Source organism: Astatotilapia calliptera, chromosome 23 (assembly GCF_900246225.1).
Source record: "Astatotilapia calliptera chromosome 23, fAstCal1.2, whole genome shotgun sequence".
NCBI classification, from domain to species: domain Eukaryota; kingdom Metazoa; phylum Chordata; class Actinopteri; order Cichliformes; family Cichlidae; genus Astatotilapia; species Astatotilapia calliptera.
In genome coordinates this window covers 40715994-40728699 of record NC_039323.1, presented here as the reverse complement: position 1 = coordinate 40728699, position 12706 = coordinate 40715994, and the positions used below count along the sequence as shown (strand labels likewise).

At 43.0% G+C, this 12706-nt stretch overlaps 1 protein-coding gene and 1 pseudogene across 1 annotated transcript in view; both read right to left on the bottom strand.

Moving 5' to 3' along the window:
- LOC113016965 (protein NLRC3-like) overlaps window positions 1–9980 on the bottom strand; it is a 66896-nt pseudogene extending 56916 nt beyond the window's left edge.
- Window positions 1–12706, bottom strand: part of LOC113016964 (NACHT, LRR and PYD domains-containing protein 12-like) — a 184310-nt gene that overhangs the window by 92148 nt on the left and 79456 nt on the right. The window lies entirely within an intron of this gene.

Here is a 12706-nt window from a genome sequence, read left to right as displayed (position 1 = left end):
CCTAGTGATTAGTGTTTAGGGGACACATCATTGGTTTTTATTTAACAACAACAGTTTCTCCACTGTGGCAGGTCGTAGGCGATTTCTTTTTTTTCCAAACTGTCTCTAACTCTCACTAACCGCAACTCTCCATCAAACGCCCACATTTTTGAATGGGGTCTGAGGGGTTTATATCGCTGTCATAGCTCGCGGCAAAGTTTGAACCGCTTCCTGAACCAGTCACGTGGTACAGCCGGACAGCGAGGCCTTCGGACGTTCATCATTTTCAGCTCCTCCCATAAATGAAGCAAGCCTCGATACGCGCTTCGCGGAAACGCCCCTCCATTACTCGACACACGCTTCGAAGCCTCGATACAGAACGTCACATCACTACTGTTTCAAGCCATCATTCAGAAATGGAAGAAGTATGGAACAACTGTAAACCTACCAAGACAAGGCTGTCCACCTAAACTCACAGGCCGAACAAGGAGAGCGCTGATCAGAAATGCAGCCAAGAGGCCCATGGTGACTCTGGATGAGCTGCAGAGATCTACAGCTCAGGTGGGGGAATCTTGTCCATAGGACAACTATTAGTCGTGCACTGCACAAAGTTGGCCTTTATGGAAGAGTGGCAAGAAGAAAGCCATTGTTAACCAGAAAACCATAAGAAGTGCCCGTTTGCAGTTTGCCACAAGCCATGTGGGGAACACAGCAAACATGTGGGAAGAAGCTGCTCTGGTCAGATGAGACCAAAATGGAACTTTTTGTTCAAAATGCTCTGTGTGGAAAACTAACAGTGCACATCACTCTGAACACACCATCCCCACTGTCAATATGGTGGTGGCAGCATCATGCTCTGGGGGTGCTTCTCTTTCAGCAGGGACAGGGAAGCTGGTTCAGAGTTGATTGGAAGATGGATGGAGGCCAAATACAGGGCAATCTTGGAAGAAACCCTCTTGGAGTCTGCAAAAGACTTGAGACTGGGGCGGAGGTTCAACCTTCCAGCAGGACAACGACCCCTAAACATAAAGCCAGGGCAACAATGGAGTGGTTTAAAACCAAAACATATCCATGTGTTAGAACGGCCCAGTTCAAAGTCCAGATCTAAATCCAATCAGGGAGTCTGTGGCAAGATCTGAAAACTGCTGTTCACAACGCTGCCCATCTAATCTGACTGAGCTGGAGCTGTTTTGCAAAGAAGAATGGGCAAAGATTTCAGTCTGTAGATGTGGCAAAGCTGGTAGAGACAGACCCTAAAAGACTGGCAGCTGGAACTGCAGCAAAAGCTGGTTCTACAAAGTATTGACTCAGGGGCTGAATAATTACACACACCCCCACTTTGCAGTTATTTATTTGTACAAAATGTTTGGAATCATGTATGATTTTCGTTCCACTTCTCCACGTGTACACCACTTTGTGTTGGTCTTTCACCTGGAATTCCAATAAAAAATTGATTCGTGTTTTGTGGCTGTAATGTTGACAAAATGGGGAAAAGTTCAAGGGGACCGAATACTTTTGCAAGCCACTTTATTAATCCCCCGGGTGGTTTTCACACAGCTGAATAAACGTCAAACAGAAAAACTGATTAAGCAGAAGTGTGAGATGGTCGAGAGTTTACTCCAGTGTCCTGTTATATTTTAGATAGCAAGGAGCAGACAGCTGAGTTTATTAAACTCCATCGAGACAGTGGTGATGCTAATCTGAAGGCTAGACACGTCCCATTTCATAGCCGTTTACTTCTGGCCTACCCGACCTTTGGAGGTATAGTTCTCATCACGCTGATTTATGTCCAAGTTTGGATTCTAATTCCGACAGCGGTGATGTTAAATGGGGTGTGTAACGTCATCATAGCAGCTTTGACTCAGAGTGATGCTGAAAAACTAGTTCATGCATTTATTACGTCCAGGCTGGACGACTGTAATTCATTTTATCAGGATGTCCAAAAACTCGCTGAAAAGCCTTCAGCTAATCCAAAATGCTGCAGCAAGAGTCCTGACAGGGACTAGAAAGAGAGAGCAGATTTCTCCTGTTTTGGCTTCCTTCATTGGCTTCCCTGTTAAATCCAGAATTGAATTCAAAATCCTGCTCCTCACATACAAGGTCTTAAATAATCAGGCCCATCTTATCTTAATGACCTTGTAGTACCATATCACCCTATTAGAGCACTTCGCTCTCGCTCTGCAGGCCTACTTGTTGTTCCTAGAGTATTTAAAAGTAGAATGGGAGGCAGAGCCTTCAGTTTTCAGGCCCCTCTTCTGTGGAACCAGCTTCCAGTTTGGATTCGGGAGACAGACACTATCTCTACTTTTAAGATTAGGCTTCAAACTTTCCTTTTTGCTAAAGCATATAGTTAGGGCTGGACCAGGTGACCCTGAATCCTCCCTTAGTTATGCTGCAATAGATGTAGGCTGCCGGGGGATTCCCATGATGCATTGAGTTTTTCCTTTCCAGTCACCTTTCTCACTCACTATGTGTTAACAGACCTCTCTGCATTGAATCATATCTGTTTATTAACCTCTGTCTCTCTTCCACAGCATGTCTTTTATCCTGTCTTCGTTCTCTCACCCAACCAGCAGATGGCCCGCCCCTCCCTGAGCCTGGTTCTGCCGGAGGTTTCTTCCTGTTAAAAGGAGTTTTTCCTTCCCACTGTCGCCAAAGTGCTTGCTCATAGGGGGTCATATGATTGTTGGGTTTTTCTCTGTATCTATGAAAGCGCCTTGAGACGACTTTTGTTGTGATTTGGCGCTATATAATAAAATAATTGAATTGAATTGAATTGAAATTGACTGGCAGCTGCAGTCACGGAGAAACTTGCGTAATCTCTGTTCGGGAATAGCAGATAGAGGTAGGCCTCTGAGAGGACGGCCAGCGTTTACGCTACGAAGACACGGCCGGAGTGTTTTAAACCTGACAGCCTGAGGTGTTCTTCAGTAAACTGGACTACCCGACAGATGGACCCGAGGCCCGCTGCACTTTTTCGGTAAGTTAAACGTGTTTGTAAGCTACTCCGTAACTACCGTCCTTGCTCGGTCCTGAGACCTAGCTAGCTAAGATGAGCCACTCCGGCCGTCAGGGTTTTGTTTAGCTAACCCGTGCAGGTGAATGAATTTACTCTGACTAAAGAAATCAAGAGAAACGCCCCGGGCTGCTCAGTCACTAATTACCGTTACTGTACTTTTATTACAAGTATTATACTGTAAAGGCAACAGGCTGCACCCCGCTGCAGCTCCTGTGCAGAGCTGAATATTAAATATCTTATTAAACAGCACCATGTTTTCAGTCTCCACATGTGTAGAGACAGTAACACCTACTTTAAAAACCTGGCACTTCAGTAACTCCTCATTAATCTGTAAAAAACCGATCAAATAGCAAAGCCCGATATTTACTGAAACCACGACTTCCTCTTGGCAGCTTAAGTTAAATTTTAATTTTTCGACTGATTAATTTTTTAGCGACTGACTGTATTTTTTATACTGAGTTTGTTTGCAAATATTCAGGTTTAAAAACTGTCTGAAATATTGTTAATGAGGTATGTTCACAAAAGACACATGTGCAGAACTCTGTACAGCTTCCCATCCTTTAAGACAAATAGTTTGAAGCATTAATATTTCTTCTTCAATACCAGTGCTGATACCAGTGCTGATACCAGTGCTGATACCACCTCCGTATGTTGTGGACCAGGATGCAGCAGCACTGAAACCTGCTCCATCATCACATCTTTGCAGATGTCCATTTATAAAGCTCCAACACTCAAAGGTGAACATGATATAGGAACATCTGTTCGTATATAAGGCTTTTTTAAAATAAACAGCTTCATATGTCAGCTGTCAGCAGAACTGTAGGACTGAAAAATGTAAGAGAAGAGAAGAACACTCCCGAGTGTGGGAGGACAGAAGGATCAGCTTTGTTTCAGATTTGAGAGATAAACTTTATTTATTTATTTATTTATATTTATTTATTTAGGACAGTGCATGTTAATGAACATAAATGTAAAAAAAAAAAATTACATGAATGTAAACATACCAGATTATAGCCAAGGACTAATTTCCCATCTGTTGTCCTTAAGCATAAAAAATAGACATAATAATTCATAAAAATTCATCATTCATTCATAATAAAAACTCCGTCACCAAACTTACCACATACACACCATTCTTGTTCCCAAATAAAACCATTAAAACTATACAATTCATACATGATCGCACACGTTGATTGTCCATAACCAGTTTTTTAACCTTTGCCTTAAACAAACTGATGTAGAGCATTCTCTTAATGGGTTGAGGAAGACTGTTCCACAGAATGGCCTCCCTGGACAGAGAGGACGTTCTGCCCAAATGCTGTCCGTCTGTGGGGTATAAAACAAGTCTCCTCGGATTGTTAGCTCGAGTGGTCCTGTTCTGAGCTTTCTTTATGCCTAATGAACTGCTTTAATGGTGGTGGAGCAAGGGAGTGTAAGACTTTTATATATTAAACTCACTCTTTTAAGTTTCACCTAGTTATTGAAGTTCAGTAATTTATGTTTTTTAACACATGACAGTGGTGGTGGGAAGTCGGTTTTTTGTCAAGTAGTTTTAAACTTCTTTTATAAATGTTTTCAATAGTTTTTAAGTGTTGTTGGACAAGCAAGTGACCAGGACGTCAAAACAATAGTCCATATGAGAGATGATCATTGAGTAAAAATAAGTTTTTTGCAACATTCATATTTAAATTATTACGTATATGATTAAAATTTCGATTATTAATTTAAGTAACCTGGGACCACTTTATTTATGTGACTCTTGAAGGATAATGTTGGGTCTAGAATGACCCCAAGATATTTAAATTCTGGAGCTAATTCAAGCTCTACTCCATCATATTTATATTTCAGTTTGTGATGATTGTGTTCTTGTTGTGACTACAGGAGCCGTCCTCAGATTCAGACCTCAGCACCACCCAGTGACAGCAGACAGATCATCCTATAGTTTCACTCTTTGTAGTAACTCCATAATTAAACTGATGAAAACAGTCCAAAGGTTAAAGTACCACATGCGCTGTCAGTGACAGCTGCAGCTGTTTAAAGATAAGTTAAAAGGATGAATCACCCATGTAACTGTGTCACTGATATATCAGCATCAACAGGACCTGAGTTTGGTGTTTGAGAGAAGCTGTTGTCTACGTCTGTGTGCTGTCATTGCTCAGTCTGACCGAACGATGGACAGACTCAAGTTTGACTTTGAAACAAACTGTGTTTGTTAAACAGTTTCATGGTTCAAAAAACAAAACAATCAAAAACACTTTTTTCATACTTGTGTTAAGTTTTGTATAGAAATGAGACCAAATTGATTGTGAGGTTAAATGTGATAGAAACGCTCACACTGACATCCATCCTGATCAAACATGAGTGTCATGAAGCCTGTTTGCAGTTGTTTGCACTGTTTTCCACTCTGGATGTTGTTTCTGTTCAGCTGTGAGTTATAAAAGGCTCCATTCTACAACCTGTTTGTGTTATTGTTCAATAGAAACATTATTTTGTGCTGATGTTGCACTTCTTTTATTTCACAACCAAAGAGTTTTTGAACGTCCGCATCAAAATACAAGATCAGTATTGTCTAATGTTTTGGGCTGCAGTGTGTTTTGCAGACAGGTATAACTGAACAGCTTTAGTGTTTAGATTTTTTAAACTTGAGTATGAACTTATACAAAATGCAGCAAGATATTAAAAAACGTTTGATTATAAAATCGACTATATTGGATCATATCGATATCGGACATAAAAAGTGGGCATCGTTCCATCTCTGCTTTTGACTAGAGACACAGCTCTAATCAAAGAGGTGGTCCGCTTGCCTCCGCCCCAGAGAGAAGGGTTACATCTCCTGGGTTTAGGTGCGGCTTGCCCCTCTGAGGGCGGGGGTACCTGGACTTGGGATATAGAGTATGTTTGGGGAGTGCGACGGTCTGTGCAGTTTATATTTGGTTGTCTGTCTACACGTTGGGGTGAGTGCCGAGTATTTGGTTGTGCATAATGGGGTGGGAATGCACGTTGGTGTCCGCGTGCGCTGTTCGTCTGTGTCTATGTGTCAGGTTGGGTCTTAGACTCCACCTCTCTGGGTACATCTCAGGCCTCCAAAGTACGGAGGCCTATCTCCCCCTCACCCACACTCCCTGCCGGTGGGCTGATGCCCTCAGACGTTGGTGTGTTGGTGGTCCTTGTCGTCTGGGGCTGGGCGCTCATGTATGTACCGGCTCACTCCTGGTGGCCGATTGGCGATTCCCCCCCTTTTGGTGGTCCCTCCTCGGGTCCCTTGTACTCTGGGGCCTCTGGATATCTGGGGCCTGGATCTCCTCCATACCTGCTTCATACCCTGGGGGACGGGGCTATGGCTCCCCACACTCCTAGCAGATCGTTACATGGAGAAACCTTTGGAATACAAGCATGCTGATCCACACAGGTGTGCACACAGGTGTACACACGGGTGTTCACAGGACGCGGACTACAGCTTTATGGCTGCTGCCTCTAAGCACATTGTGCGCTGTCTATCTTGCGTGCTGCACAATATCGTTTATTATTTAGTATCTACTGTTTATCCTACTACTAGCTAGTTTATTGTGATGGTGCTGTTTTTATTATGTTGCTTGCTTTCTCTTCTGTTTTTTTTTTTCCATACAGGTGATCCAGGTGTTTTGTTTGTTTTTTCTTTTTTTTCTTCCCCCCTTTCTCACCGTCTCTTCTCCCCTTTGGTTTCTTTCTCTCCCTCTCTTTCTTTCATTCTCTCTCCCTGTCCTGTCCCCCAGTCATGTCTGTCCCGTTTGTAGCAACCGAAATAAAATAAATTCATAATTATAATAAAGGTCAATCAAATGGACCAATATGGAAAGGCCATGATGATCCACTTGGTAAAATAAATCCGCTTGGCATCTTTCTTGGCCTTAAGACAACAATTCTGATGGCTAAAGATCCAAACGGGACACACAGAGCTACAGACCCATGACAGCCTTACCCAGTGAGCTAGCAGCTATGACCAGCACTACATGTGCAGTTAATAAAAGGACAGGTAATGTTTGTCACGCTGTTGCACACACAGCACGCTCGTTTGTTTCAGGTCGTCAAATTACCACAAGACAACTTACCAACGTGTACGTAATAAGCTAATACTCCTGGGTGCTACACACTACAGTGTACGCTGTACACCTACTTACTGGGTTTGTCGCATCAGTCTGTGTCTCTGAGTTAACTTGTGTTTCTCCTACAGCTCCGGACCGCAACAAATGCGCGTGCTCTTTGTGAGCTCGTTCCCGGCTCGTAACCAGCGCGTTCTGCCATCAAGGGCGATCATTGGTTAAATGTGATCATGTGACTGATGCAAGCCAGATCCTTTTATTTAGCAAAACTGTGATTAATAGTTAAATATTATTGTTGAGGGGCACAGACAGGACTCCGCACGCACACACATATAAAAATAAATAAATAAATTTTTTTTAAAAATTGCCTCAACAAAAGGGCACTTTGGGCACCCATCAGGAAAGGGGCGGGTGCTCAAGCCCCTCCAGCCCCCCCCCTACACATGCCTGTATTACACTTTACACTTTTTCAGTGTTTTGTTTGTTCGTGAGTAAATCGGTTTGGCTGAGATTAAAGTTATTAGATTAGATTAGATAAAATAAAACTTTATTAATCCCCCGGGTGGGTTCCTCCTTGGTTTTTACACAGCTGAATAAACATCAAACAGAAAACTGATTAAACAGAAGTATGAGACGGTCGAGAATTTACTCCAGTGTCCTGTTATATTGCAGATAGCAAGGAGCAGAGGACCGAGTTTATTAAACTCCACCGAGACAGCGGTGAGCCTAATCAGAAGGCTAGACCGTCCAATTTCCCCAGCCGTTTACTTCCGGCATATCCGACCTTCTGAGGACCCAGCCCACGTACGCCGCAAAGGCAGGGTCCTCAGGAGGATGCAGCCGATGAATTTGGACACTGTCACTACCCGATCCGTACCGGAAACCCGATCGGTACCCCGCATGCGCGAAAGGTGTCTACTTCCGGTCGAAGCATTTTACGATAGTTACAGGTCAGAGTACCTGTTAAGATGTTAAGAATAACAAGTATCTCTTAAAATGTTTCCGATAATGAAACATTTAATATCCGGTTGTTCAGTCTGACGTCACTAGCCGTGTCTGGGTCTAAACTCCGCTGCAGGTCCATATATCAAACGATCACTATGGCATTACTGAGAGTTGAAAAACTGTCTAAATTCTTTCATCTTTAATAAAAATGATCAGCGTTCTGCTCTACCAGGTGTAACAATTGAGTTTAACATCCAGGCATCCATGAAAACGGAATTTATGACATTTAACGGAGTTAGAAGTTAGCAGGGAGTTAGCTCGCTAGCTTCTATCTAAATACAATATAGCATGTCCTGACTGCGGGGTTTTGGAAACAAATTAAAACGTACAGCTCTGCTATCACTTCCAACATAAATGAAGACAGAAAGCTAAACAGCAGTGACGTTTGTAGGGTTACTGAAGTTTGGCTAGCTGGTATATAATGATGTGCTATGTGACCGCTAGCGACACAGCTATGTTAGCATAATATAAACAAGCTAACTTTTTTTCCACTTGATAAAAGTTACCGTGAGTGTTCTCGGTGGTCAGGAACAAATGTAATCGCATGGCAGGATGCTGTAAACGGACCAAACTTCAGCCAGGAGAACAACTGAGATAATCCATCCACAATACGAGGTTAGTCATTCATATACTGCTGCATGGGCTGGGCTGTAGTTACATCCTAAGGTTTTAAAAACTGAGCTTAAATAAATGATTAGCGGTAATAAAAGCCGAGGGAGGTCAACAGTGATCGCTGACTGTTTTAGGAGCTTTTTCAGATCAAATAGAAGAAAATACATAACATTAAACATGTTAACAACACAAATGCCATATTAAACGCAGACTACTTTAGACCCGGAAGTAGGATTCGTCGCGTCATCACTGAACAACCGGATAATGTAGACAAAAACAAAAAAATAAAAAGATAGTGACAGATCGGGACTCCCGATCCTTACTGCGCATGTGCAAAGTCGGACCGTACAAATCGGGTCTACCCGATCCGTACCGCGCATGTGCAGGGGTTTTCTTCTTCTTCTGTTCGTTTAATGGCAGTGTACTCCCCAGTGTACGAGGATACCGCCACCTGCTGGCTGAGAGAATGAACCCTATTGTAAACTGAATTAGCGTCATTACAAACGTGTGTTAAATTTGATTTAGTGATAATCGAGTGTGTTTATGCTTGTCTGTGTGGAGAGGATTGTTGGAAAAGTGATGATAATGTCCGCTATCACTGTCAATTGCCAGTAAACACTTCATCTGGCTGCTGAATCTTCACGTGACGAATTATAAAGTCTGTATTATTAACTCTGTCATTAGGCACCATTCTTCTTATTTTACGGCGCTGTTGTTCAATCGGGGGACGCTCTCTGTTGAGGAGAAAAGCAAAAATTTGTTGCGGATACGGATTATCCATTGTTTAAATGTCCCGGTAGTTGAAAAGGAGGCAGAGCTGTTGAGAAATGCTAAGAGCTAACTGGGCGCTAACCGTGTCATTCAAATATATTGAATGTTGCAATGTTGGCAAAGAGAGGAAGTGATGTAAGATTTGCGCATGCGGGGTACCAATCGGGTTTCCGGTACTGATCGGGTAGGGACAGACACGACCAGAGTTTCTGTCGCATTTTAGTTTTTTAAAAATGTCGTGATAAGGGCGGGTCTTACTGTGAACCTGCACCCTCATTGGCTAATAACTTGAGATTGACAAGCCGTTATCAAATGAGCGCGCGGCTTCTCCCAACATAAAGTAGTTTCCTTTGAAAAACCAAAGTCTGATTATTTTTGCCTCCACTGACGGAGCCTGTTGTTCCCGCCACAGAGACACAGTAATGTCAGAGCGGTGTTAACACTCACCTGCCTCAGCACAGCTCTCACTCTCTTCCTGCTCTCTCAGCTAAACTCACTTCCTCTCTACTTACAGGAAACCAGCGCTCAGAGGAGCCGAGCGGCCTCACGTTTCACCCACAGACACGAACAGCGTGGAATTATTTTATGTCATAAGAAGAAACATATTCATGTTAACACTCACCTGCCTCAGCTCCACCTTCCTCCTCCTGCTGCTCTGAACCAGTGATGGGTCGTTCGCGAACAAAATGGCTCTTAGAGCCGGATCTTAGACGTGAACGACGTCCCGTGTTTTTTTTTCTTTCTCTCAGCCCCTCTCTCTCTCTCTCGCACTTTTTTTCTGCTTCACTCTGCACACGAGCTTTGTGCTCTACGCTGGGCAGAGGGGGGAGGGGCGGTAGTTACGCTCAGCAGTAGTGATGTGCGATACCACTGATTTTCTTTCCGATCCGATACCAAGTAATATTCAGGGTGGTATCGACGATACTGATCCGATACCGATACTTTGTACAAAAACGTATTTTATTTATTGTATCTCAAATTATAGCATCATAATGATTACAGGACATCAGATTACTTGTTCTTATCACTTAATAATGTAAGGTTCATTATATAGAAATAAAAAAACTGAAGTTGTGCGCTATTTGAACACCTTGCCTGCCTGCAGCACTAAAGTACTCCATGAGAGACGTCTGTCTTGCCCTAGCAGCACCTGTCCTTCTCTTCAGTTCGTCTCAACATAAGCTCGTCATATTCTGTGATATGATTTACTCTGACGTGTTTGACAAGGTTAGTGATGTTGCCACAACCATACATGCCAACCCTCCCGATTTTTCCAGGAGAATACCGAATTTCAGTGCCCTCCCGAAAATCTCCCGGAGCCACCATTCTCCTGAATTTCTCCCGATTTTCCAGGACAACAAAATTGAAAAACCATATTGCAGAATTCATAGCGCGGCCAGCCAATTCCAGTTTCCAACAATGGTGGCAGCGATTTAGTTTTAATATTACTCTTATTTCCCTTTCTGGGTCGCAAAAAAACTTTTAACATATTTTCAGGTGAGAATGTAGCTGTGTAAACTTCAAATATCTGAGCCGACCGACGCATCATCTTCAAACCGCTGTGGTCTTTTGCTACTCGGGTTAAACATGATATATAAGTCACTTTGATAACTTAAAAATGTTATTGTTTGGCTTTTTCAGTGTTTTATTTGTTCGTGAGTAAATCGGTTTGGCTGAGATTGAAGTTATTAGATTAGATTAAATTAAATTGAAATTGATTAATCCCTCAGGAGGGTTCCTCCGGGGTTTTCATACAGCTGAATAAACGTCAAACAAAAAATGATTAAACAGAAGTGTGAGACGGTCAAGAGATTACATCAGTGCCCGGTTATATGTTAGATAGCAAGGAGCAGACAGCAGAGTTTCACTCCACCGAGGGAGCCTGTGACGTACTACCCGGCTTTCTTTAGACCGCGAAGGCCGGGTCCTCAGGTGGAAGCAGCCTCTGAATTTGGACACCCCCGCTGTTTCCGGACCGGCCAATAATAACGGTGACATTTAACGTATTTTATCCGATAAATAAACCCTGTAAAATGTATTTAGCCCCCCCAACAGCCCTTTTCCCTAATATGGCCACAACACCTCACTCTTGGAGCACTTTTTTGCCACATGTATCGCAAACCACGTCTCAGCTGTTTGTGTAGGTAAAATACGTCCGCACATGACGCTCAGCCATTGTTGTGAGTGCGCACGCCCAGTGTTGCCAACTCCTCAGTAAGGAAAATCGCCATTGGTTGTCCTAAAAGTCGCTAAATTACGCCATCGCCTAATTTGCATAATTGGTCATGCTAATGTAATTGTAACCTACGCTGTTGGAGAGAGAAATAACATCGTGGAAGAAACATAAAGTGAGCAAAAAACGTCCGAAATGCATTTAGAATTTATTTAGAACTACAAATTAAATTTCTTTTAGCAATTATTGTTTTTTAATGTCACAATTCCAACCCTGCTCCTTTATCCGGGCTTGGACCGGCAAAAGTGACCCAAAATAGGCGCTCTGGTGGAGTTACTGTGTGTGTGTGTGTGTGTGTATAAGTAGTTTTAAATCTTGTGATCCACAAAACAGCATAACAGTAAAAGAAGAACTGACTGCATTACAGTCAGTGCGGGAGCAGCGGCTTCGCTCATTTGCAGTTTGGACGCACAGGTGTGAACGTCTCCTGCAGCTGGGGGAGGACTATCCTCCGCCCGTGAGCGCTTTAGCACGGGTGAGGTGCCCACGGCCGCACCGCTGCTTGTTGAGAGTAAGAGCAACACGCCCTTTCACGTCAAAAAGTCGTCATAAATAAGTCGCCAATAACACCAGAAAAAGTCGCCAGATTTGTCGCTAGTTGCTTTTTAGAAAAAAAAAGTCGCTAAGGGGTCTGAAAACTCGCTAAATATAGCGACAAAGTCGCTAAGTTGGCAACACTGCGCACGCCAAGGGGCTGCGAGACATTTATACAGCCGTATTTCGCACATGACTATGAAAGGCGGAAGAGGAAGTAGTTCCTTTGAATGTAGACAATCCGAATGTTATAGTTTCTTTCCACTGTGTTCCTGTTAATGATAAACTACAAATTTACTCTAAATTACTAAAATATCGATATTTAATGTGAGAATCGATTCTAGAACATAAATGGCTGGTATCGGAGGAATCGATATTTCAGGATCGATCCGCACATCACTACTCAGCAGCACAGGAACAGAGCCAGAGGGAGAGAGAGAGAAAGAGCCAGGGCCAACAACGTCACATTAGAAA